Consider the following 26,194-nt stretch of genomic DNA (forward strand, 5'->3'; position numbering starts at 1 on the left):
CTTTGGCGCCTTTCCCCTCATGGTGGGACAGATCCTGAAGTGAAGAAAAGGACGGCTGTAGGCCCTTGGCTGTCATGCTGTTAGTGATTAGCTGTTTGCAGCAATTATGCCCTTCTATCCAGGGTGTGACGGCTGGCACCTCTGGTAATGAGATGGTTTCCAGGGCTTGCGTGTTTAAGGCTCTGCTGGCTTCCTCTTGGCCTTCGCTTGCTGCTCTCCTTGGCAGCTTCAGAGTTTACTGACATTATTACCAATGTGACATGTTCCTCTTGGCCAACAAGAAAACTCAGGAAAGACATGCCAGTCTGCTATCAGAGAGGGCTCTTGGAGCTTCAGGAGAGAAACGTCAAGCTGAATATAGCCTCCACAACCAACTCCAGGGAGTGGAGACACTGGCTCACTCTTCCAGACTCTCAAGAATACCCCATGCCTGAGTTTTTGCCAGCAAGTGGTATTTCTACACTGGAGTAACATAGGAGGTTTTTTTTTTTTTTTCTTACATAGGAATAACAGTGAGGTTGTCATAGTGGCTACATAAGTGATTGAGTAACTCATCAATAATTATTGAGGAACTACTATCTGGGAATGCCAGGCTAGCACTGGAAATGATAACGGTGAGCAAACAAATTCAGCCCCTCCCCTCACAGAGCTAATGAGCCAATGAGATACAAGACATCAGCCCATCGGTTGCTGATGTAACAAATTGTAGATTGTGATAGGTGATGAGAAGGCAAAATACAGAGCGCTGTGAGAATAGAAAACAGGACCCCAGGCTGGAGAAAAATGGTGTTTGAACTGGGATCTGAAGGGCTGAATGGGAGATAACTAGACTAAGGACAGAATCCAGGGGGAAATGGAGCAGAGAAAGAGCCTTTGGGGCAGGAAGAGAGATGTATGTAAAGGCCCAGGAGAAGCAGGAAGCCTCTGAGGTGGCCAGTGAGGCCAGAGTGCCCCAAGCCTGGGGGTTGTGCAGGGTGAGGCTAGAAAGGGGACAGGGGCAGTTGATGCAGGACCAAGGGCCACGGTAAAGACTGTATATGTATTCTAAAAGTAATAGAAGGCCACCAGGGGTTCTAAACACAGAGATAGGTGTCTTATAAAATAGCATTCTGTATGCAGTGGAGTGTATTGGAGCTGGGAAAGAGGGGATGGGGAGGCCATCCACTTGCTGTCACCATGGTTAGTGAGAAGAAATCAGGGTGCTGAGGAGCATAAAAGACATGGGAGACCAGCTTCTCTTTCCTTCCTTTCTTCCTTCCTCTCCAAACCTACCCACCCGGATTGCTCCAAAAGACATAAATGGATTCTTTTTCTTAGAAGACCTTTATGGTTTTCTAAGTAAAATTCTATCCTCCTGTCCCTATGGGGGAATTCCTCAAAGAAACAGATGCATACAATTCTATGCCAGATGAAAAATTTTAGGAAAGCCATGTTCCAGTTCTAAAGGAGCAAAGGGCCTCCTCACAAACACAGCATACCTTCCTATGTCACTCCAAAACTCCTCCATCCAGGCCCATTAGAACCCCCAAAGTGATCTGATTTCCATCAATCCCAAAGCCAGCCAAGCAAGGTCACGTTTATAGGACTCCCTCCCGGCGATAGTCCAGAAAACAATAAAAACAGATGCAAGCCCTGCTGTGGTACAGAAGCCCACTTTGGAAACCAGGGGGTCAAGTGCCCATTATCCAGGTAAGCAGGCTCTCCCTGGGAGACCAGAAGTGCACGTCGACATGCCAAGTGGAGAGGGGCTGGAAATCACAGGGGCCGCCTGGGAAAGGAGGCCTCAGCCAGGCAGTACTAATAAAACCGGACAATGCCACAGAGCTGGCGTGGCTAAGCCAGGAGTGAGGGAAGGATGGACTGGGGGAAGGGCCTCCCTTCCTCCAAAATCAATGTCCCTGTTAACTTGGGCAGAAGAAAATCTGACAGCCCTGGAAACCTGCCCATCCGATGAGAAGGAGGAAGCTGAGAAGCAGTTGGAGCCAGAGAAAGCCCAGAGATGCAGGCACGATCAGTTGCCCGTTGGGGACCTGGTGGCAAGCCCTCTCTGCTCAGCTTTTACTGAAGCCCAAGAGGACAGGTGCTGCTGCCAGTCCCCACCACGACCTCCCCAGCTGCCTCATAACGCACCTGCCCCTCCAGTGATCCCAGCGGGATCTGTTTCATAAAAAAATCCAAGAAACAAACAGGGCAGCCAGCTTCTGAACTTAAGCTCCCTAAGGTCTGTCCAGTGTGGGACCATTCCATTTTGTTATCTGGGATGTAAGTGAGAGGCAGTGGGAATAACTAAAGTCTACCGAAAAAATCTTGACAAGGAGAATCTAGTGAAAAACCATTCTTTTGCTGAGAAAGTGATTGATACTATCCAGCTGGTTCATGGTATTTAAGGCCACCCACGTGAAAAAAGTAGTATGAGTCCACAGTCCTTTTTTCACGATTCCAAATCCAGAGAGCTCTGAAAACCAAAAGTTTTATCATAAATTTGCAACCAACGTACTCAGCAGCAAAACCTGACCTAAACTGATGTAACACTGTGTGTAGACTCCATCACCTTAACCTGACTAGCCCTACATTTTGCTCTAGGCTTTGGGGAGGAGCCAAATAGACTATCTGGATACTGTCCTACCTTTCTAAAGTCCAAAAAAATGCTTCATTCCAAAATACCTCTGTCTCCAAGATTTTCTAAGAAAGGATTATAAACTTGTATTGTTATGGGCTTGAGGCTCTGTGGTCCAGTAGACAAATGGGAAATCCGAGAGCAGACTCAGTCAAGACCTTTGCATTATAAATATTTCATATATAGATGTTTAGGTTGATGGAATTACAGAAATACCCTCTTGTGTAGCCTGAGTCCAGATTTCAGTAGAGACCGCATGAAGTGAAAAAAAGCAAGGATTTGGAAGTCAGAAGGAGTGTGGGTTATTGTTAATGATCCATGTGGCCTGGAAAAGAGTTTTCTCCTCCCTGTATCTCATCAATAAAATGAAGGAATTGGACAAGCTGATCCCTAAGGACACTTTCTGTTTTTGGATTCCATAGCTCTATGAACTACCTGTGGAAGGGATAAGGTGCTGGGTAGCAAGAAGCTCAAAATAGGCTTCCAGGTGGGAAAAGCAAGAACACGGTTGCATGTTCCAGTACATCAATAGGAATGGAAATAACACAAGATGGTCAACGGGGGTTCAGCTAATCACGCCACCATTTATGGGACTATTCACATACCCTCGGTGACTGGGTGATCAATACACCCAGGACCCTGGATGGTAACAGGCCTGGCACTGAGTGAGGCTGAGAAGAATCCCTGTTGTGCCGAGGCTGTGACATTGCATTCTGCTGAAATCAATTTGGCTCCGTTTCATGCGTACCTAGCAGATTTACCAGATTGTGAAAATGAATGTTTTCTATGCGCGTGGCTGATTTTTGCATGCATCTGTTCACTCATCTAAACCTTAGTTACATGCTGCTAGGAGAATGAAAGGCTATAATTTCTTCTTTTTGAAGCAAGAGTGGTAAAGGCACCATGATTTCTGCTTTACAATTCTGAGCCAAAACGCTGAACCACTTTTCTTCTTTTTGTCTCAGGACAAGAAAAAAAAAAAAAACAAACAAGTGATATAGCTGTCTTTTCTTCTGGATTTGCAAATGATCCTGACCTTAATGGGAGTTCAGTGCCTGAGAACATGGTCTTCAGAATATAAATATCCAGTGGAATGCAAACATGAGTATTTAACTATATCATTTTCATGTGACATTAATAAGCCCTTACTGGCTTGTCACGTTTCCATTTTAGATGACAGTGCTTCCTTCAGATGTCAGTGGTCAAGTGCAAGAACAGTAATACTAGTATTTACTTAGTACTTTGCATTTCTGGGATGCTTTTATCGCTCTTAATTAGTAAACCACAATAATTTCTGCTCCATAGCTTAGTACTAGTCTTCAGTATTCATGAGGACAATATGCTCTAGTGACTAATGAATAGGATGGACTTTTCAATCAAGCAGACTCAGATTTGGGCTCTCACTTACTGGGTGTCTGACCCTTGGCAAGCCTCTGTGTCCTCATCTGTAAAATCAGGATAGTCACAGGCTTATCACACAGAGTGGGTATGAGGATTAAATCAGAATGTGCATGTTAATTGCATAAGCTAGTGCCTGGCTTATAAGTGCTCAATATATCTCACCTGTAAATTAGACAACGGCCACTTTGCTGTCCCCATGTCCTCCAGCTTCTGGAAAGCACACCATAGCACAATAAACTATTTAAAATAGAACAATCCATAGGCTACTGTCATCGACCAAAGTCCCACCACCTTTCTAACTCCCCACCCCCTCTCTTTCTCAAACTGCTAGAACTTCTTCATTCTTCTTACTTTATTTAGCAGAGAAGTTTGGTTTTCTTTGTTTCACTCCTAGTCCATCCCAGCCTCACCCTCAGGGCAGTCTTACCACTAGCAACTAACCCAAACAATTTATTTCTTTTTAACTGAACAGAAGTAGTTCTTTCTACCCTTTCTACCCTTAGTCTTTCTGTGCTAACTATATTGGTGGTTATTAAAATAATACTTTTTAGAAAGATAATTTCCTTCCTGATAATTCTGACGCTGGCCTTTAAGTTGCCGGTTCCTCCCTCTTCATCATGTAGATATTATGGGTTACCGCAAGCCCTGGTTCAAGGGCTACCAAAGCCCTGGCGAAAGTAAGGCAAAAGTCACAGAGTCAGAAACAGAGACTGAACTCAGAGAATATGAATTGAGCCTCCTAGATGTTTCTTTATCCCAAAGAATAAAGGTTTCCCCTTTCAAATGTTAAAATAAAAGGTAGCGAGCAAGAGAGTAAGCCAGGGTGGGCCTCCTGAGGCACAGGTTTCTCCAGTGGCCTCAGGGACAGCATCCTACCTGGATTAATCCACTCTGCCTTTTGGGGAGGCACTTCAGACCTGATTGCTGCCAGATCATTTAGGGTTACCCCATGGAACAGCTGTGAGGAGCAGTATTCCCAAGAATAAAGATACAGCTCGTGTGTGTGTGCATGTATATGAATGTGTTGTGTGTGTGGATGGTGTGTGTGTGTGTGTGTGTGTGTGTGGACTGGGATGTACAGGTGTGTGTGTGGATAGTGTGGATGTGTGGATGATATATGTGTGGGGGTGGGTTTATAGGGGTGTGCGTGTGTGTGTGTATGTTATGTGTATAGGTGTGTAGATGGCATGTGGGTTGGTGCATATAGGTGCGTGTGTGTGTGTGTGTGTGTGTGTGTATCTGTGTGTGTTGTGCATGTGAGGAAATGGGCAGGCCTATAAAAAGCTCAGAGCAGGCCTATAAACAGAGCAGCCTGACAGCATTTATTATAGGTACAGTTTTCCATACTTAATTCAATAGTTTCTGAATTATAGTCAAACAACATAACATAATGATTAGCTCAGTATTGGTATACCAAGTGCCTAAATGTTCAAGGCATTATACTGGTAGTCTCGGCAGGGGACAAAGAAGTACAAAATAGCAATTTATTTTTCTCATTGTCCAATCTAAGCTCTGGCTATAACTTTGATATTTAGCATAAACAGCATTCACCAAGCCCCACCAAGGACCAATAAGATCTAATGATTTATTCTTATTTGAACTGATTTATTCACCAAGCAAGAACATTTGACATGAAAAATGCCAAATTTAGGACAGATAGCTGTTTTCCAGGATGCAACCCCCAAATAATATTTTAATGTGCTTTTAATGTCTTTTCTTGAAAATGGCTCTCAATGACTATATGCTTACTTTTGTTGGTCACAACCACAGTGGATTTGGGTCTGAAAAGTTGGGCGAGGGCCTAGTAAAACAGAAGATAAACATGCCAACTCTTTTCTAGTGCCTTCTGGCTGGGATTTCAGAAAAAGTGGTAGGGGGTCTTAATGTATACTACAGGTAGGATTCAATTTTCCTCCTACCCACTGATAATGGGACAGTGCCTAAGCAAAGATGTGAGTGATACCTGAAATATAAAGGCCATGGGATTATGTAGGCATTTGCTCATCTCATTCTTTTTCAGCTCTTAGCCAAATTCTCTTGTTCCAGAATCTGGATTTATCCCTGGTAAGTATTTCCTTCCCAGGGATGATGATTTTCATTGAGAATGTAATGAGTTTCCTAAAAAGAATCAGATTGTATTGGGAGTCCTTAGAACAACAGTCTTTTGTTTAGATTTCAACACATAAAGTCTTTATCTTTAGTGTGTGTGTGTGTGTGTGTGTGTGTGTGTGTGTGTGTGAGAGAGAGAGAGAGAGAGAGAGAGAGAGAGAGAATAAATGAATGAATGAGAAATGAAAATGTAAGCACAAAGCCAAGAAAGGAAGACTGGCTTCCAGTTCTTGCCCTATCTGGTTACATGTGAGAATTTGTGTAACAGATACCAGCCAGCTGTTCACCAAAACCCACTTCTACTTCTTCCTGGCACACAGATGATATTTCCCAGCCTCCTTTGCAGTTACATATTGCCATATGATTAAGTTCTGACCCACAGAATGTGGGTGGGAGTGATGTTTACTACTTCCAGCCCTCACCCATAAAAACTTTTCACTATCCACCATGTTCTTTCTCCTTGTCAATTGTTAATAGCCAGAGAGACACCTTGAAAGTTGTGGGTTAAAGATGATAGGGCCACTGGGGCACCTGGGTGGCTCAGTCGGTTAAGCATCCGACTTCAGCTCAGGTCATGGAGTTTGAGCCCCAGTTTGTGAATTTGAGCCCTGCATCAGGCTCCATGCTGGCATTGTGGAGCCTGCTTGGGATTCTCAGCTCTCTCCTCTCTCTGCCCCTCCCCTGCTCGCTCGCTCTCTCTCTCTCTCTCTCTCTCTCTCTCTCTCAATTAATTAATTTTTAAAAAAGATGATAGAGCTACTGGCAGCCTGGGTCCCTGAAGACTGGGTGGAGCAGAAGGCAACCCCTGCCCCCACTCACAGATTAGATTCAACATGAACAAGACAGGAGCTGCTACTGTGTTAAGCCTCTATGATTGTAGGTTTTCTGTTCTACCAGCTCATATCACTGTAGCTAAAATGTGAAGTCATTTACCCTCTTCGCTTTCTATAGCTGTAAGGTAGGATTTGCTTTGTGCAAAGCTCCACTTAATCCACTTGAAATGTGCCATGTGTAAAAATGCTTTCCTTACCCAGTGTTCTTTTCTAGTCACTCCCCATGCATATTTACTTCGTTGCAGTAATAGTTTGAATGTAATTTTGTAGTTAGATATTTTTTACTTAACACAGCACAAGAATTTTTCCACATCACCATAGTCTTCATAATTATAAATGTTAATGACTTCTTAATATTCTATCAAGCTGATGCACAAAAATTGTCTAAAACAAGTATGAGATGCTACTGTTATACCCTGCTTTGAGACAATCCAACTTATCAAAATGCTTAAATCAGGAGGGTGAATGGTAAAGTTAAAGCAATGTTTGCTCATCAAAAGAATTCTCTACCAGGGATTTTTAAATAGCAAGTTCTTCTTGTGTTTCTTTGGTATAATTTAAATTACAAAAATGTAATACATCCTCAGCTACCTACTATACAATGCATGGCATTTGTGTTTTATTTTTTAATGTTTATTTATTTATTTTGGGTGAGAGAGTCTGCAGGAAAGGGGCAGAGAGAAAGGAAGAGCGAGAATCCCAAGCAGGCTCTGCAACATCAGTACAGAGCCCAATGTAGGACTCGATCCCACGAACCATGAGATCATGATCTGAGCTGAGATCAAGACACGCTTAACCAACTGAGCCACCCAGATGCCCCAGCACTTGTATTTTATATATGTAAATTTTGATATGCAGGTTCGGTGGCTGCTGGTTGCAGAGAATGCCAGCTTCCATAAAGCAGACCTGATCCAGGTGATCTCTGCTGCACGTCCAGCCTTCTCCACTGGCAATGGCATAACCAGGCACTGAAGATCCTGCAGGGGTTGGGGTGGGAGGGTGTTGCATTCACACTTATATTTGCATCTATTGTTTTTGCACATTTGTGTTTTAAATATCTTGTCTTAACTGCAGAAAAATAGAATAATAAAAATGGGGAAAAAATCACTCAGATACTTACCACAGTAACAGTAGACATGCTGTTTCAATATTCTTTGTTTACTTGCCCATATGCACACAGAATATATACCTGGTCATATTTGAATACACTTTTGTTTCCTCCTTCGGTCATGTAACTCTCTACAGAGATCATTGCCATGTTGCTTCATAGTCTCAATATTAGAAAAAAAAAAAAAACCCTCTGCACTATCTAAACTCTCCCCATTGGAGTAATTACTATAATAACTTGAAGAAACTTTAAGCCCAGAATTCAACATTTAGATCAAAATACCAACACAGAGATGCATGTATGTGCTAGCAAAAACATTTAGGTTTTTCATGTTATATTAAGTCTTCTAAGAAAGGTTCCTTAGCATGTTGTTCCATTGTTTATGTACATTACTATACATGTTAATATGGCATAGAAGGAGAACATGAGCTGTATCTGTTACTGTGCAGTATCATTTATTGTAAAAATATACCCATGAGTGCTTATTCACTGCTAGATAATTAGTGTTTTAAATCCTTGACATAATGTAGAAAATACTTGGTGAGTTGTTACATAGGCAATTAAATTTTAAGAAGAATTTTTGAAGTGGAGCACCTTGGTGACTCCGTCGGTTGAGTGTCCCACTCTTGGTTTCGGCTCAGGTCATGATCTCAGTTCATGAGTTTGAGCTCCACGTAGGGCTCTGTACTAGCAGTACAGAGCTTGCTTGGGAATCAATCTCTCTCTCTCTCTCTCTCTCTCTCTCTCTCTCTCTCTCTCTTTCTCTCTCTCTGCCCCTACCCCGCTCTTGCTCTGTCTCAAAATAAATAAACATTAAAAAAATTTTTTTTGAGGGAATTGATCGGGGTCTTGAGGCTGGCTGGGAACACAATACTGTTGTTTCCATTTACAATGAGGGAATGTAAGCTTTCACTATTCAAAAACTTTTTCAGTCCATTTTCATCCAGCCATTTTCACAAATTGACTAGGTTTGGATATCAAAGGATGTCTGTATTTATCTGTATCCCTTAATAGGTTCTGAGCAACTTAAAGACAGTAACTATGACACATTCATCTAACACAGTGCCTGGCACTTAGTTGGTTTAATTCACATTATTCTGTAAATAAATGAATGAACAGATAAGCATATCTCTAACTGTTATTAGATAAGCATATCTCTAACTTTCATTTGCTGTGGGAAATTAGGCTTATTGCTCTTTGTGAAAGGCATAGCCAAGGAATTCTGGTGTGTGTTGCAAGGCATCACCAAGGCACTGTATGTGTGTGGTCAAAAGTGCTGCTGCCTTCTCCCCAGGTCTCTTAGGTCTGGCCTAGCTCAGTGGTGTTGAGATCAGACTCAGGAGGACCTAGTTTCCCTCACAGAAAGCACACTGCCTTTTTTCTCTTTTATGAATGGGCAATAAAAGTGAAAAATAAATCCTCAGTGAGCTTATATTCTTCTTTGAGAGCAAAAATGGCACCTCCATTTCCTGGGAAGATATGTCTCCATTGAGGGTTGGTGCCCGGAAATCAAGCAGGGACCCACATCATAACCAGGGAAAGTGTCTGTGGTACACTCCAATGATTCATGCCTCCTATATCCACACTCTTGTGTAGTCCCCTCCCGCATTGATTCTGGTTTAGGCCAGGTGACTTGCATAGGCCTATAGATCACATTGGGGAATTGCCCTTCCGGAACTCTGCCATCTCATGCCGGATCCCTAGCTCTCCTGTTGGAGAGCCCACACTACAGTCCCACACTAACAGTCGGGTGAGTGGGGTCATCTTAGATCATTCAGCCCCAGACAAGCTGCCAGATAACTGGGTGCACATAAGCAGCCCCCAGTGAGACCAGCAGAACCACCCAGGTGAGTCAGTGCAAATTCTGACCCATAGAACCATGAGCAAATAAAATGGTTATGGTTTTAAGCCACTAAGTTTTGTGGTGATTTATCTCACTAATACAAGGTCCACACTGTCAAGTCCAAATGAGTAGATAAGAATGTAAACAGGGGGCGCCTGGGTGGCTCAGTCAGTTAAGTGTACCACTTTGGCTCAGGTCGTGATCTCATGGTTTGTGGGTTTGAGCCCCGTGTCAGGCTCTGTGCTGAGAGCTCAGAGCCTGAAGCCTGCTTTGGGTTCTGTGTCTCCCTCTCTCTCTGCCCCTCCCCCACTCATGCTTGCTCGCGCGCGTGCTCTCTCTCTCTCTCTCTCTCTCTCTCAAAAATAAATAAACATTAAAAACAATTTTTTTAAATAAACATTAAAAAAAGGTTTTTTAAAGAACATAAACAGGAAGGCAAAGCAGCAGAACTAGTCCCTAGGAGGCTTAAAACTGGGACAGGATCAGGGGCATGAAAGAAGTCAAAGAAGTGGTTCAAAAGTAGGACTGAGACTTACTTATGACACCGGAAGATCCCTCCGGTTTGTGTTGGTCATTGGCAGGAGCAGGCATGGTGACTTAAGAGTCATGCTCAACAAGATCAAGTACAACACATCCACAAATGAGCCCAATGGGCCTTAGTAAGTGGTGATTGTGGCTTTGTGTTGATCGGCTCTATTTGCTGTCGTCCAGTTTCCATTCAGACAAATGGCACATGACTGCAGTGAAATGAGAAGTAAGGTACAGTCAGTGTGCTCAGAGAGCGAGGTCTTAGTTCTGACCTTATTAACATTATGCCCTGTGCCCTACCCACTACACAACTGTGGCCCAAAGTACTGAGGAGTCAGGAAAACATAGCTGATTTAGGGGTTTCCTTTCTGCTACAATAAAGCTCAGAAAGAAAATCCGCCATTCCTGCCCCTCCCCAGGCCTTACTCCCTAGAAAAAAATCACTTTCAAATTTTCTAACTTTCTTACTACTTCTAAATAGCATGTTTATACTGTGATTTCTTCATTTTTCAATTTTAAATATTATCAATTGACTTCTTTTTATGTAAGATGAGGATTGAGCTCTTTCACCTCTCCCTCTTATCCCCATCCTCCCAATATAAGTATATTTTAGGACTAGATCAATATTTAAGGTTTACCTAATATGGTTTACTGTGATTATATTTGCTTTCTTGTTCTTGAAATTAATAATTTCCTTGGTTCTACTTATTTATCAAAAAAAAATGTTTATTAACCCAAGTCCGTAGCTCACATTAAGGATTCACTCTCAATCTTGTACAATTTATGGGTTTTGACAACTGCTTAATGTCATATATCTACCATTACAGTATCATACAAAATAGTTTTATTACTCTAAAAATCCCCTCTGCTCTGCCTGTTTCAGTCTTTTCTAGTGATCCCCTGGGAACCACTGATCTTTTTACTGTCTCCATAATTTTGCCTTTTCCAGAATGTCAAATAGTCAGAATCATATAGTGTATAAACTTTTCAGACTGGTTTCTTTCACTTAGCGTTAATCCATTTAGGATTCCTTCATATCTTTTTTGTGGCTTGATCTTCTTTTTATTGCTGACTAGTATTCCATTGTATGAGTGCCACAGTTCATCTCTTCGCCTATTGAATTTGCTGTGTCTTCTAGATGTCTCTCGCTAATTCAGTCCCAAACTCCACCAGAGCCATCATCCCTTCTCCGATATGTGTTGGCTGCCTACTAACTTGTTATCTGGTAGCTGCCTTCCCTGTCATCCTGGGAAGTCCTTTGGCCTAATTTCTGAGTTGGATTTTATGTTTATTGGATCTCATGTCTTTTTTTTTTTTCTTGGTTTATTCCCTCATTTTAAGGGAGTACATCCTCTAGTAACTTCCTTAGGAAAGGATGCATGGGAGATAATTTACCAAAAAATGTTGACATGTCTGCAAGTGTTTATTATACTCTTATAGATCAGACTTTTCTAGACTTAAGTCCTAAGAGGAAAGCTAGTTGTTTTACTGATGGCTTAGTATAAGCATGCTATTAAGAGGTTCCTGAATAGTTAACATTTCAACTTTTATATCTTTGGTCTAGGTTTTTTCTTTTCTTTTTTTCTTTTTTCTTTTTTCTTTTTTTTTTCTTTTTTACTAGTTTGAAAACTATCTAATAGCCCCCACCTAATCCTGTTGTAAAATAGTTTACATTGGCCACACTTTGTTAATTGAACGTTAGAAATATTGACCTCTGTGCAGAGATCTATGTTCCATCATAAGAACGGTTATGTTCTCTTATTAATATTTCTCTCTCTGCTTTTGGATTGAAACAGTACAGAATAATTAGAGACTTTTTTGGCAAATAAAACAGTCAATAGTTGGAAAGGTATGTTTTAGTGAAGATTGTTTATAAACACACCTCTTACTGCCAAGAACTTAAAGTCTAATTAATGAGCATCGGCCTTTCCTCTTCTCTCACTTGCTTTCATTTTCTTTCATTTACACACACTCACACACTCCTTATTCTCTTGCTTTCCCTTTTCCTCTTTATCTCAGTCTGTACAAGTTTGTGTATAAAATTGGCTTCCCTTCTAGCTGTTTTGTCCCTGCGCTCCATCAAAAAATATTTTCTGCATCTCTAATTTCATCAAGATATGCCTGACTGAGAATGTCAAAACCACTGAGCAGAAGTGTTTAATCCAAAGTTGGCTCTGCCGGTGATGATCAGCTGAGGAAACAACCTCGAATTTTTTCTTAATTACTTGTTAGGACGTTAAGTTTTCACTTTATGGAATAGATCCACATCCTGCTTCTCATTCCCTGCTCTTTATTGTGCAGAGCCCTCCCACTGATTTCCAATAGAGAGAGCTCTCTGCACCCACGAAACACACATGGAAGGGAAAAGGGTACCTTGGCCATCTGTAGAAATAATAACTTCAATGGTTTTCCGTAAGCAGAGAGTCACTTGATTTCTTGGCCAGTCAGATTCTGCTCACCTTTATGTAATTCCATAAACTAGGGTGTGAGGTTGAACTGGTCACCAGCAAGCCCCAGAACAGCCCAGGGTGTAGCCAGGAGCAGAAGACTGCAGTTCCAGTCCCTGCTGAGCAGTCTGATGGCCATATCAGATCAGGAAGGGCTGCTAATCTTTCCAAGCCTTTTATGGCATCATCTGTAAAATGGGGGTGATGCCATCAACCTTTTAGTCTGAAGGATACAAAAATAAAATGAGTGTATGTGAAAGCACTTTATAAATGATAAAGTGTCATGTGAATGTTACTTATCATCTGACCTTAGAGATAAGAATTAAAACGATATTATTTCTGTTGCAAGTTTTTTTTTTTTTCCTTTTGGTTTAGTCCTCTTTAGATGAAGGATGCTTCGTTGTTTAAACTATTTTATAAATATAAAATTTATGAAAAGAAGGATGCATAGTATAATTAGCAGGGAAGGAAGCTTATGTTTCTTTGGGATGAGAACCCCTGTGACTCACTTGTTGGCCCAATATAATACATTCATCATCACCTTTCATGAGGTTTACCCATGGGTTAAGAGCGCATCATGCTCAAAGGACACACTTAGTGGATATTTCAGAACAGCAGTCAGGGAAAGCATGTGCTAGGAACTGGTCAGGTGGGCAACACAGACAACCATTGCTATGTTGGCCATGGTTGGAACAACTGCTTTGGAGACACTGGTAGAACAGAACAGAAAGTATTAGAATAGGTGCTCTTCCTCCTCTCCATTTCAGCTTGTTTGCCATTCCCTTCTCTGTACAATATTTATACAAGGCTCAGAGTCTGCATCTTCTCCCAATGGATATCTGGTGAGGAAGACTTTAGAGCTGCAGATCGCTCGTGTATCATGCCTCATTTGATAAGGCGTGACTTGCAGGACCCTTCCAAAAGGAAGAAGGCAAATCTTTATGGACCGAAGACATTGATTTTTTTTTTCACAGTTTAAAAGAAATCTGTGATGATCTGTTTTTTGCATCAACTTGGTTAAGCTATAGTAAGTACCCAGTCATTTAATCAAACACAAATCTAGATGGTGCTGGGAAGATATTTTGTGGATATAGTTAACATCTCTAATCAGTTTACTTTATGTAAAGTAGATTACCCTGGGTAATGTAGATGGGTCCCATCCAATCAGTCGAAGGTCTCCTGGAGAAGAAATTCTGCCTTCAGGATTATAACATCAACTCTTGCCCAGGTTTCCAGTGTGCCAGCTTCCCTGGTGGATTTTGAATTTGTCAGTCCACAATCTTGTAAGCCAATTCCTTAAAATAAATCTGTCTATCTCTCTTCTGTTTCTCTGGAGATCCCTGACTGATACAGCTTTTCTCTATCCAGAGATTACCTTTCCTTTGACTCTGTTATAACCCAACTCTCAGCAATCCAGGATGTCAAATGTTTTATTTTCACTAGGAAAATCACTGCATTACTAGGACCACAAACCATGTAAATTAATTCCAAATTATAATCCAACTCTGATCTTAGAATCTACCGAACTTTGATATAGCTTAAGTACATACTTTTTCAATTCTTATTGATTTCACTTCATCAAAAGCCAGAAGTTCAAAACATCTGTATTCTAATCCCATATCTACTTTAGTTCTCATAACTCTACAGTCTCTGGTTATTCTCCAAATGGTCTCCCCAATGAACACATGCTCATCAGCAAAGACTCTCAACGTACTGGCAAGGTGGCAGCTGTGTCAGGGTGCCGAGGCAATAGATCTCAAGTTGTAAGCATTATGTTGCAAAGAAGTAGTCTTTCCTTTGACACCAGACTTGAAAAGGTAGCGATCTCATAATTCAGGGTTTCAAGATCAGTCAGGAGTAAAAAAATTCTTCCGTTTAAAGAGTTATTTTTATTTGCAGGGCCAGTCCCAGAATCCTTTACATACATTCTAGGCCCTTGATCTCCATGAATCACAAATGTTATGAACCTCACCTCTGGCCATTCCCAGGCAGACGAGTCGGGGTCTGGGTTCCGTGAGTCATTTATCACGGACTTCAGTTTTAAGCAGTTCCCAGTGGGATTACGTGTGAGCCTTTTCAATTGTCCGTGACTGTGTTCCGTATACACATATCGATCGCCCTCTCTAATTCCCAGACCTGGTGCCCTGCCCTTCTGTCTGGCTTGGGTGAAGCAGCATGGAGGCACCATGCTGGCCCCTGAGGGGTGGAGAAAGAACCTGGCGCCACTGAGCAGACGTCCCTTAATGGTAATCCTCCAGTGAGTCGGTGGCCTCCAAAGAGACCATGAGTGTGGCCTGTTGATGAGGAATGTAGTCATGGTCACACAAAAAAATCCCCAGTCTCTGCCTCAGGACCCCATGCATGGCCCATCATCCCTGCTGCAGAAAGAAACTGGACAGGACCTCCCCTTAGGAGCCTGTCAGCCCTCGTCACTAATCAGCCCAGGGGCTACTCAGAATGACTGGAGGCACTCACTTCCACCCCCCCGCCAATTGCACTGCCCGCTCTCAGCCCCTGCCACCTGGGGAGCCCCACACCAGGCCAGGGCAATCAAGCTTGGCTTCTGCATGGCCGTGCAAATCTCACCATCAGCCAGACTCCTAAAATATTTATATTTATACATGCAGGGCTCAGACTTTCTACCCTAACAGGTAAGGACTGAGTATGGTTTGGAAAAGTTTGTTCATACCATGCGAGCAGACCTATCAGCAGCGGCTCACCTGGCTGGAAGGGCAGGGATCTCACCTACCAAAAGAGCTGAAAAGTTGGTCATTGTCATAATCCAGGCACTGAGGAAAATCATGTTAGTCTCGCCTTCCCTTTTATTCAGAGATTTGATTTCATTCATGCACAGGCAAAAGTCAAAATGCCTCTCCTGATGGATGCCCCTCTAGGGACTCGTTGCTGGCACATTGAAGGGTGGGTGAGCACAATATATGTATTTATTTTCAAAGATAGCATGACATCTTACCATAGAGCTTTTGTGTCTACCCATTCTCTCGAAGGACTGTTAGAAAACTAGATGGTTGGCAAGAAAATCTAGAGAAAGGGAGGGAGGCAGGAAGGTCCATATTTTCAGCTAAGATGGATGGGTACATTCAAGCCTCGATTAGCAATTGTCCCCAAATATTCAGAAAATACCTTAGACTGGGGTTTTCTTTTCTTTTTTCTTTTCTATTCTTTTTTTTTCTTTTTGACTGGAGTTTTCTGAGAGAAGATAGTGATAATTTGCCCATGTTAGTGATAGCTGTCCCCACAGAAAAAGTTCAGTTTATCTAAAAACTTAAGGTTTCACTAGCTTGTGCCTCTCATCAAATTGGCTTTGCATGCATGGGAATTATTTTAAGTACTCTTAAATGGTATCATTTCCTAGTTGCAAATTATTTGGGTGTATTTTGAAACTAATTAAAAGGGAAATGTCCTATTTTGTAAAGAGCAGCATTTCTACATTTAAAAAATCAGATGTTCTCAGTGGGGAGCAGGGTTTTATCTTTGTCTGTGTTGGCTATTGCTAAGTGCATCCCAGATTGAAAATCTAAATGAAATAACTACAAGGATTTACATGGGGGAAGTTTATATTGGAAAAGCAGGAAGGAGACACATATACATACATAATACATAGACGATTTATCTGTGATTTTAGAAAGCCTTTTCTTGTCACATTTTTTTTCTGTCTTGCTAGTTACTTGTTATTTCCCTGTGAGCATTACAAACATGGAGGGGTGCAGAGATGCCAGGCTCCATCATGGTGTCCAAAAATTGGCTTTGTACATATGCTAAATTAGAGACTGGCTGGCGGAAGCATTTCACAGATCCTGGATTGGCAGGGATTCCTCAGAAAGAAGACAGGGCCTCAAGCCCAAGGGACTCATTCTCCAGCCAGCAGTCATGCAACATGCTCCATCCAGCAATCCAAAACCCTTTTTAAAATAAATTCTGAATCTTCATCAGGAATCATGTCCAGCCCAGGTAACATAGCCCCCAAAAGTCTAGTCCCCTTTCCTGTTTCATGAGGAAGAGACTATATTGAATCTTGCATGGGCCAGAGCTGTGAGATTTATCACCAAAGGATCCAGATCATTTCAGTTGCCTCTAGCAGTGAATAGGCGCTACCCAGTGTTGAAGGAGGAAGGTAGGAATCTTATAGACAAACACCTTTCTGTTTTTGTCTTCCTTGGAAATAAACTGATGTGATGGTTCTGATGGAGGAAGAGTTAACGCAGCGGAGAAATGTATTAGACAGCCGGAGCAGATAAGTCTATGCCAAAAGGCTCCACCATCTGGGTCTTTCTCGCTTACTGTGTCAACCAGAAAATGCCTCTCTCACTTACAAGTAGCTGGTTGATAGCTTTAATGCTCCCAAGAGATATACTTTATTTTATGGACAACAATGAGTTTTAATTTAAAAAAACAGATTTTTTTTTTTTATAGTTCTTGTCATGGACCTTGGGTTCCTGCTTAATATTAGAGCTGAGTACAGGAGAGGAAGTAAGGAGACTTATTTTCTAAGCCAAGAAGTGCTTCGGACTTAAATGATGACATGTGACAAGTTAAGGAACAGTTCTAAGTGGGGACATTAACTCCAGGTACTTTACCTTTCCTGTCAGGGTCCAGTGAAGAATTAAGAGCTGAACTCAGTGACCCTAGTCCCAATCAAGGCCCTAATGTGAAAGCTGGATCAGAGCCTTGCAGCCTTTTGGGTTCTGTCAATCCTTCACTGACCTGAGAGCAAGCTCTGTAAGAGCAAAGACCCCTGTCTGCCCATAGCACACTCAGTAAGCATCACTGAGTATATTCAGTGGGTTACATCTTAGTCAGTTCGAGCTGCTATAACAAGTACCATAGACTAGGTGGCTTGAACAGCAAACATTTATTTCTCACGGTTCTGGGGACTCAGAAGTCCAAGATCAAGGGGTAAGACAGTTTGGTTCCTGGTAAGAGTCTATTTCCTAGTTCATAGATGTCTGTTTTCTTGACTTTTCCTCACATGACAGAGAGAAAGATAATCTCTCCTGGGTCTCTTCTTTTAAGGGCACGAATCCCATCCAAGGGATTCACCCTCATGACCTAATCACCTCCCAAAGGCTTTACCTCCAAATACCATCACATTGGAGGTTAGGGCTTCAATATACAGATTTGGGGGAGATACAAACATTCAGACCATAGGAGGTTGATTGTCTCATCAGATGGCACCAGTGAGGCCAACATCTCAAGAGGTGGAGCAAGCTTTGCATCACAACCTGTAGAGTGTGGGAAAGTGCTTAAACAGGCATCGGAAGACTTAGGCCGTAGTCCTAGCTCTGCCCCCATCATGTTGAGTGACCTCCAGTAATTTATTGATCACATTTTTTATCTCATTTATTTCTATTTCTTTTATCTCATTATTTCTAAAGTGACTGGGTAATTGCTGAGCTTTCTTCAGCCCCAGTATTGTATGATTTAAGCCTTAGCCAACTATCTAAAAAATACATTCTCTGGATGATGAAAGATATCTGGGGCGCCTGGGTGGCGCAGTCGGTTAAGCGTCCGACTTCAGCCAGGTCACGATCTCGCGGTCCGTGGGTTCGAGCCCCGCGTCGGGCTCTGGGCTGATGGCTCAGAGCCTGGAGCCTGTTTCCGATTCTGTGTCTCCCTCTCTCTCTGCCCCTCCCCCGTTCATGCTCTGTCTCTCTCTGTCCCAAAAATAAATAAACGTTGAAAAAAAAATAAAGATATCTACTAGGCTTATGTGGAAAAAAGCCAGCATTGTTGGTAGAAAGAATTTCTCCAGGCACACAGCCTAAAGACTGTGACTCAGAAGTACTATCTTGCTCTTTCCCTTAACCAGTGCTCTTTCAGTGGAGGTAGGCAGCAGAAAGGGAAAGAGTAGGCACGGATACACAGCATAAGTGGGGAGGCAGAATATGGCTCCAGACAGCACTATGGTCTACAATGTAGTATTTAGAGCTAGCCAAGGACAAAGAGATGGACTTTGAGGCATTCAAGCAGTTGTGGATGCCCCTCGGGCCAGAAATATTGCAGAGGGGAGTCGTAAGTGAGCTTAAAGTTGTCCCAGATCACCTCTGAGGTCTGTGCAATTCAACTACCCTGTGACTCTGACAGTACCAAGCCCTGTCCCCTGCCATACAATGGCACCCCAAGAGACCTTGCCAAGGACTTAAAATAGTCCAGGCACTGTTCACCTCAACAGGGGTGGGGAGAGGAGGGAGGATGGAAAAGGGAGAAGTCACCTTTATTAACATATTTTCTAGTAGTACTTTTAAGGAATCATTCATTCCACTGTTCATGTTCATTTTCTTTGGTAGGTTTATTTTGGTTCAAAAAGTTGCTGTCTCAAGACATAAATACATACACATCAGAAAACAGTATAATTAAGACAGTAGATTAGAGTAATATATCAAACATTTTTAGCTGATTGAAAACAAAGCTGTAAGAACTGACTTGACAAGGTACTGCTATCAAGAGTTTATCAACTTAGTTTTAACATCATATATCCAGTTCCCTCAGCAGTTCTAGTAAATGTAGTGGTGTGAAAAACAACACAGGCAATACTTGTGCACAGCATATCTGGTGTTGATGGCAAGTGTTAGACAAGTGTGGTTTCATTTGTTATTAACTGTGACTTAATAAAGTAATTGTACCGTGATCTCTTAGCTAACCTATAGTTCTTGGCTACCACAGCCCAATGCTTGTTGATTTCTGACTCTAAGAACTGGAAGTCTTTGGGGCATCTGACTGGCTCAGTCAGTATAGCATGCAATTCTTGATCTCAGGGTTGTAGTTTCAAGCCCCATGATGGGTGTAGAGATTACTTAAAAACAAATAAATAAACTTAAAAATAAAGAACTGGAAGCCTTTTGGTGTTCGCCCATCTGAAGATATTCATGCAAGTGTATTAAGGCATGTAATGATTAAAATAATATACCTCATTTACCATAATGGAGTGAACTGTGCCTTCTCAAAAGCTACATCCATATCCTAATCCCCAGAACCCATAAATGGAACCTTATTTGGGAAAAGAGTCCTTAAGATGTAGTTAGGTTATTGAGATAAGATCCTCCTTGATCATCCAATGTCAAGAGTCCTTTCAAGTGACACACAGAGAAGGCCACGTGGAGAGAGAGGCAGAGATGCAGCGACACACAGTGCAGCCAGCACAAGCTGGGAGCCGCCAGGAGGATTCTCCAGGGAGGGAAACTGTCCTGTTGACACCTCCAGTTCAAATATCTGCTTTCAGAGCTATGAGAGGGTAAACTCCTGTTGTTGGAAGCGACCAGAGTTTGTGGTAATTGGTTATGGCAGCCTTAGGAAACTAATACACTTCAGATGAGTATATTTCAAAGGATGGACATCATTAATTGGGAACTCTAATATCTCTTCTCCTATTAAATTCATAGTAGGTCTTACTGATAATAAAAAACAAAGAACACTGACTTACAACTTATTAGGGGCGCCTGGATGGCTCAGTTGGTTGAGCGTCCTGCTCTTGACTTTGGCTCAGGTCATGATCTCACAGTTGGTGGGTTTGAGCCCCACCTCAGGCTCTGCACTGACAGCGTGGAGCCTGCTTGGGATTCTCTCACTCTCCTCTTTCTCTGCCTCTCCCCTGCTCATGATGTGCTCTCTCTCTCTCAAAGTAAATAATTTGGTTCAAAAAGTTGCTGTCTCAAGACATAAATAAATACACATCAGAAAACAGTACAATTAAGACAGTAGATTAGGGTAATATATCAAACATTTTTAGCTGATTGAAAACAAAGCTGTAAGAACTGACTTGACAAAAAAAAACCCTATTAATAATATTACTAATTAGGAATATTAGATCTCTTTTGAGATAAACATTTTTGCTGTCCATAACATAATAGCTGTCCATAAATTCCATCTTCTGAATGATCCACAGTTTTCTTAAGCTTTTTAAAAAATATTTTTAGTTTTGGAGCACCTGGGTGGCTCAGTTGGTTAAGTGGCCGACTTTGACTCAGGGCCTGATCTTGCAGTTTGTGGGTTCGAGCCCCACATTGGACTCTGTGCTGACAGCTCAGAGCCTGGAGCCTGCTTCAGATTCTGTATCTCCCCCTCTCTCTGCCCCTCCTTCACTCCTGCTCTCTCTCTCTCTCTCTCTCAAAAATAAAAATATTTTTAATGTTTATTTATTTTTGAGAAAGTGTGAGTGGGGGAGGAGCAGAGAGACAGGTACAGAAGATCTTAAACGGGCTCTGTGCTGACAACAGACTGCCCTATGCAGAGCTTGAACTCACAAGCTGTGAGATCATGACCTGAGCTAAAATCGAGTCAGACGCTTAACCAACTGAGCCACCCAGGCGCCCCTTAAGATTTTTTGTAGAAAGAAACACCCCATTATCAGACAAAGGGGCTTCATTTTGATATTCCTCCATCCTGGAGAAACCTGTTTCTGTGTCAGACACATACTCTTCAATAACCTCTCCATTTTAAACTGTTCCAGGCTCATAGAGTAATAGTACTAATAAAATTCTGTTTTATTATACATTTATCAAATAGTCACCTATCTGGTCTTTTAGCCAGAATTCATTGGCCTTTTCTCAACAGCTATGTCTCAATACATCTTTTAACAACTATTCTCCAACATAGACTTCATTTCAAATTTAGAATATGATGTTAATCAGTTTACCAGTTCACAATTGAGGATGACCAGTTTATAGTGTTTGTGACAATATTGGATTTATTACCAAATGAGTGATTTTTTTAATAACAGCACATTGGTTTTTGCTTGTTTTTCACAATCCAGTTCAGTATCTGAGCAGCAGGCTTGATGATTCACTTCTGTTAGAAAAACGAGGAAAACATTCACCTTGTACTGGGTGTACTACCTATTTCTCCTTTCACATATTAAGATGATCTCTTGAAAGAACTTTAGACTCCACCGTTACCTTCAATTTCTTTTTCTTCTTATTTAAATACTTATTAAATACCTATACATGCTATCTAGGTAAAAGAAACCAACATTTGGAAGGGCCATTTCAGTAGATGGTAGTAAGGACTGACTTAGCTTAGGTGTGAGCCAGTATGTTTGGATTTATATAAAAACCAAGAGGGGCACCTGGGTGGCTCAGTCAGTTAAGTGTCTGACTTCAGCTCAGGTCATGATATCACATCTCATGAGTTCAAGTCCCGCGTCAGGCTTTTGCTGACAGCTCAGAGCCTGGAGCCTGCTTCAGATTCTGTGTCTTTCCCTCTCTCTAGACCCCTCCCCCACTCACACCCTGTCTCTCTCTCTCCTCCAAAAACAAACATTAAAAAAAACAACAAAAAAAAACTGAGAAATATCCTGGAAAGGAAGTTTATTGTCAGACAGAATTCTCCAGTCCTGAAGTTACCTTCTGAGGGGAACCCAAGACTCATCCCTTAAGTGGATAGAGCAAGGTGGCTGGTTACTCCTTATCACAATGAAAATTAGGAGTGTAATTATAGAAAGAAAGCAGAATATCAACAATGGCTCCATTTGATCACCAGTGGAGGTCAAGTAAATGTGAGATATGTCACCAAATCTATCAAAGAAAAGAGCTATGAGAGGGAAATTAAAAAATGAAAGAATTTCATTAAACAGTTTACATTTCTTTACTCCACCAGCGCCTATAGTTTAAAGGGAAAGGATTAAATAAGCCCCCAATGTTACATTGCATTAGAATCTTTGAGCTTCTGGGATGCCTGGGTGGCCCAGTCAGTTGAGCGTCTGACTTTGGCTCAGGTCATGATCTCATGGTTCATGGGTTCAAGCCCCATGTTAGGCTCTGTGCAGACAGCTCTAGAGCCTGGAGCCTGCTTGGGATTCGTGTCTCCCTCTTCTGCCCCTCCCCTGCTCGTGTGCGCTCTCTCTCTCTCTCTCTCTCTCTCAAAAATAAACATTAATTTTAAAAAAATTTAGGCTCTTTGAGCTGCTACCGTAGCTACAAAATGGTCAGTCCAACTCCACAGTTCAGTATTAGAAAGTCAGTATGATCTTTCACTAAACTGTGTCCTCAGATAAGCATTTATCAAAAAAAAGGAAGTGTTTTTTTTTTTTTTAATTTTTTTTTTCAACGTTTATTTATTTTTGGGACAGAGAGAGATAGAGCATGAACGGGGGAGGGGCAGAGAGAGAGGGAGACACAGAATCGGAAACAGGCTCCAGGCTCTGAGCCATCAGCCCAGAGCCCGACGCGGGGCTCGAACTCACGGACCGCGAGATCGTGACCTGGCTGAAGTCGGACGCTTAACCGACTGCGCCACCCAGGCACCCCAAAAAAGGAAGTGTTTTTAATTTTCCTCGTGCTTTTTGTTCAGTTGTTTCAGAATTTTGATGGTCAAGAGGCATTATCTATTGAAATCCTAAACAAACACGTCTAAAATCAAATTAATCATCTATTCATTCTCTCTCTCTCTCTCTCTCTCTCTCTCTCTCTCTCTCCCCCCAAAATTCCACCTGTCGTTTCTGCTGGGTCTCCTCCCTCCATCTTTGGAACATGCCTCCCAACTCAACACACACAGAGCAATGAGAAAGGAATTTTCCAGTACCGGGAGAAGGACAGCCAGTCAATGCCCAGGGCTTAGAGGCTGGGAAGCCGGACTTTGTAGCAGAGCCTATCTTTATTGTTATGTCTTCCCAGACAGTCTGCCAGCTGCATGTGCAGGTGATTATTCTCCTGTGTAAACGTATAGGCTCAGCTACTGTAACAAAAAGACCCAAAGCTGCAGTGGCTCAAACCAAAAGAAGTTTATTTCTCTCTCACCTAACTGTTCAAAGGCAGGCAAGTGGTCCCGGTGGGTGGGCAGCCCTCTTCCTCCAGGCCATTGAGAGACTAAGTTGCTTCTGCCTTGTTGCTATGACACCTTAATCTATGAGGCTGAGACTCACTCCATACTGTGTTTGAGTTCCAGCCTATGAGATGGGAGAAGAGAAAGTAGAGGGCAGATGGCTTCCTTAAGGGATTAAACATACACGCACCACTTCTGTTCCATTCACATTCTAGCTGTAAATGGGGCTGGGACATGCAGGATTTAAGACATAAAACTCAAAGGAAGAGGCAAGAATGGAAGCTGGGGCCAGGAGCAGTCTCTGCTACATCTGTACAGCCACCATGTGATGTCTGCCCTGTTGTATGTATGTGTCACCTTGTGTTGCAGTTTTTCATATTCTGTTTTATTGCATTTTTTTTTTTTACTTAAGTCATGTCTATACCCAATGTGGGGCTCAGACTCATAATCCTGAGATCAAGAGTTGCATGCTCTTCCAGCTGAGCTAGCCAGGTACCCCAAGAAGGGTGCATTTTAAAATAATTTTAGTTGTGGTAAAAAAAAAATCACATAAAATATACCATTGTAGCCATTTAAAGTGTACAGTTCAGTAGTATTAAGTATATACATATGGTTGTACAACCAATCTCCAGAATGTTTCATCTTGCAAAACTAGTTTTAAGTCCTCAAAATCCCAGTGCTTTAATATCCGTTAATGCTTCTTTAATCTAGTTTATAGATGGTAGGCATTATCTGTTCTTTGATTATGCATAATTATATATTAGAAGTATGTGTAAAAGCTCATAATAAATTTCAGCTAACTTTTTAAAAATTTATCGTTCTGTACAAAATGACAAAGATTGAAATCTTACATATTTAAAACTACAGAATACTTAAAATATTAGATATTTTTCATTTTTCTACCATAAAATACATAATAAGCTGAGACGTTAATCGAGCAGTATGTTTTTACTTCTACCCAAAAAGAAGTAATAAAGGTGTGTATTTCTATTATTTGAAAGAGGGGGTTCTCTTGAGGCAATTGACCAGAGGAGAGTTATGCAGAGAATGCTGAATGTCAAAGCCAGAAAGAAACTCAGAACCCATCTTGTCAGTTTAGAAACTGAGGCCCCATACACCTCCCACTTTTATCTCAGGAATGCCTCCATCTGTGGCGTATTTTCCATGGCAGATAAAAATGAGTTGCCAAAGGAATAATTCTGAATATTTATAATGTTATTTAGCTTTGGGAGAAAGTAAAGACTGACCTTTATGAGATGTGGTAATTTTTCCCATATTATTATAAGTTACTAAACATATAACATTTTTTTTAATGTTTATTTTTTAGAGAGAGCATGTGTGTGTGCACAAGTGGGGGGAGGGGCAGAGAGCAAGAGAGACACAGAATCCAAAGCAGGCTCCAGGCTCTGAGCTGTCAGCATAGAGTCTGACATGGGGCTCGAACTCAAGAACAGTGAGATCATGCCCTGAGCTGAAGTCGGCCACTTAACCGACTGAGCCACCCGGGTGCCCCTAAACATATAACATTCTTCAAACCCCTTTGAAAAACTGAAAAATTGGTATTCACAATGGCTGGATTTAAGAACACTATAATGTAAGCCATATTGTTAAGCAAATGGGTGAATATAAAGTTAGTGTAACATCCTAGCAAACCAACACTTTTTACCAAACACTTTTTCCAACACTTTTTTTACCAACACTTTTTTCTTAGGAGTTAAATGTTTGGCCAGCCAGCCAGATGTCATACCCTCACAGGCTGGGCATATCATCCAGATGAAGAGCAGTGGGACCCCTATTTCGAGTTTAGAAAGAACATTTGCCAAATCTGTCCAGAGGAGGGCAACTCAGCAGTGAGAGGAAGTTGAATCTGTATCATAGGCTTTCAGAGAGACAGCTATTAGAACTAGGAGTGTTAGAAGACCAAGCACTTAGGAAATACAGTAACCATCCTGAGACATTTATAGGACTGCCCCATGGCCATGCTTACACAAAAGCAGGGAAGTCACTTGCCAAGAGGATAGAAGGACATACTGCCCTGGACAGAGCTTCTTGGGGGTAACTTTGAAGACCCCTCCCAACCCTTTTTTTTTTTTTTAACATTTTATTTATTTTTACGAGACAGAGAGAGGCAGTGTGAGCCAGGGAGGGGCACAGAGAGAGGGAGACAGACCCCTCCCAACTCTAAGACTGATTCTCTGTGATTCTTACTCTAGGACCTCAGTTTCTGATCATGTTTACAAAATAGAAGAAAGAATCTGTCATACTTAAGAATGTGGCACCTGCTTCTTACTACAAGAACCTAACAGACATGGAAAAAAACAGCGTTGGTGTGTGTGCATGTGAGAGAGAGAGAGATAGATGGGGAGAGAGAGAGCATATGCAGGGCAAGCAGATTTCCCCATCTGACTCTCTAGGTAATCTTCCCAGATAGGGCAGCTGTTCTGTGCCCACCCTACCCTAGGAACTCTGAGGGCTTCAACTCATGGTTGGACTTGAATGAGTTTATCTCCTCTACCTGGTTATGGAGACAAGACT

At 41.8% G+C, this 26,194-nt stretch overlaps 1 protein-coding gene across 11 annotated transcripts in view; it reads left to right on the plus strand.

Moving 5' to 3' along the window:
- The window catches only part of CLYBL (citramalyl-CoA lyase), a 266,697-nt gene that overhangs the window by 171,218 nt on the left and 69,285 nt on the right, over positions 1 to 26,194 (plus strand). The gene's annotated exons all lie outside the window — the stretch shown is intronic.

This window comes from Felis catus, chromosome A1 (genome assembly GCF_018350175.1).
Source record: "Felis catus isolate Fca126 chromosome A1, F.catus_Fca126_mat1.0, whole genome shotgun sequence".
NCBI lineage: Eukaryota > Metazoa > Chordata > Mammalia > Carnivora > Felidae > Felis > Felis catus.